Below are 2,139 nucleotides of genomic sequence, written 5' to 3' on the forward strand. Positions count from 1 at the left end.
GCACAATAACTCTGAAAGCACCTCGTAAAACACTGATCAACGAAGTGTGAAAGTGCAACACTAAAGCTAGATTCGCCATAATTTTAACCAAATATGTGATATGATATGTTTTATGTTTTGCGATTCTCATGCAAACTGATTAACTTATTAACTGATAAAAGTATAAGGAAAATTGCATTGCAAAAGTAATGTGACAATTTTTATTACCAATTTTTCTAATATTGTGACGTTTTATCCCAAACGTTTTCGATGGAAAGATATCGCATTATTTTTGCTTTGACGTTGAGACCTACCTGCTGATACCAGCACTTGGTTGACGGCAAACAGGGCTAGCCCGAAGGCCAGTGGCGTTCGCTTGGCGAACATAGCACCGGCTGACTGAACTGATTTCTGTCGAGGTTGTCTAGCTCTGCAGCGATGGTGTTCGGACCAGTGTTCGGCGGACATCTGTGGAAAGCGCCGCATTGGCCTGGGCCCCACTGCCACCACGCCTTTCCCCGCCCTACCCAAGGCGAGGGGTCGGTCCTCTCGCTGTCTCTCTCTCTCTCTCTCTCTCTCGCCTGCGGGCCACCATACGGAGAAGAGAGAGGTGGGGAGATCGCAATGACCTACCCAATGGCCAGTGGCGTTAGCCCGGGGCGGCAGTTGTCTGGTTCAAAAGTTTCAAAATAACATCATGGCATCAAAAAGCAGCATCCGCAGTGTTAAAAACATTGTTGTAAATTTACAACACATTTGATGTAAAGTTTGATAGCAACAAACGTTGTTAAAAAACAACACATGTTGTAATCTAACAACATTCACCAAATTTTCTGAAAAGAATTTTCAGTTTAAAACGGTGGTTATTTACTTCCGCCTGCACCAAAACTTTGTAATTACACAAACTTGTTCGTTTTGTAACGGTACATCTTGCTATCAAAATTTACACTCTAAATGTAAAGGGACAATTTTGTCCGTAGATTTGCAACGATTTCGTGCACATCCAGAAAGGATGCAATTTTGTTCCTAAAACTAGACAAATTGTGTGAAACTTCACACAATTCGTCCAATTAAGGGAACAAAATTGCATCCTTTCTGGATGTGCACGAAATCGTTGCAAATCTACGGACAAAATTGTCCCTTGACATTTAGAGTGTACAACGGTTTTGTTGTAGTGTTACAACTTGGTGAAAAGTAGGAATCATTGTTGTGGACCACTACGGGCAAAATAGAAGGAATTTTGCCACGTGCCAATGAAAATGAATGATGTTGTTTTTTAACAAACTTGTCATTACAAAGAGTGTGATAATTTGACAATATTTTTTAACAGTGGCGTCTCGAACAACGACCCCAGGCCACAAGCTTAGTCGCAAAGCAGGGTATTTTACGACCGCCAGAAGCAAAGTTGAAAAATAAAACAACACTCTCGGCGAGTTCACTGTAAAAAATACCCTCGTGAATTTACGATGTATTTTGAAATTCGAATTAACAGAATATGTTGTAAATTTACGACACCCAAATTTTGCTCGTCAACGAATTCCAAGTCGATACAAAGTGTTTGTTATATTACGATGTTTATTGTAATTTTATACGACACGCTTCATGTGCATTAGCATAGCGTTGTGAAACGTGTAGTGTAATACCGAAAATTAGGAAAATAAACGATCTAAGATAGCATGACGTGTTCGGTAAACGCATTTTCTGTTATAAGCACGCGGGTTTCCAATGGCTAAGTCCAAAACAGTCCAGCTAATAAATGAATTTCATGAATTGAGGAAATGAAATGACAATTCACTTCGAAAGTCATACGAAACACAATTAGTACTGTTTCTTTTATCCGGTCTTAGGTGTCACCCAGACCAGAAAGTACGTCCATTCGCAGGTAAGAAATTGTCAAGTCCGTCAAGTCCAGCCGATGCAAGCGCCTGGTAGGTAGGCAACATCTTGCCTGCATTGCATGCGTGTGCAGCGGGATGGCCTACCCCGAGTCTTGCAGGCGCCAGGCTCCGGTTCCGGTTATTCGCGGAATGAATCCGAGGGAACGGACAATTTTGATTCCGCGTGCGCATAGCAGTTTTAGAGTTAATAAAACGCGTCGTTCCCCTGACTAAACTACGACTCGAACACGAACCTCCAAAACGTGGACCTCCCCCCCTCCCC

Source organism: Frankliniella occidentalis, unplaced genomic scaffold, assembly GCF_000697945.3.
Source record: "Frankliniella occidentalis isolate FOCC.00 unplaced genomic scaffold, Focc_3.1 Scaffold11, whole genome shotgun sequence".
Lineage (NCBI taxonomy): Eukaryota > Metazoa > Arthropoda > Insecta > Thysanoptera > Thripidae > Frankliniella > Frankliniella occidentalis.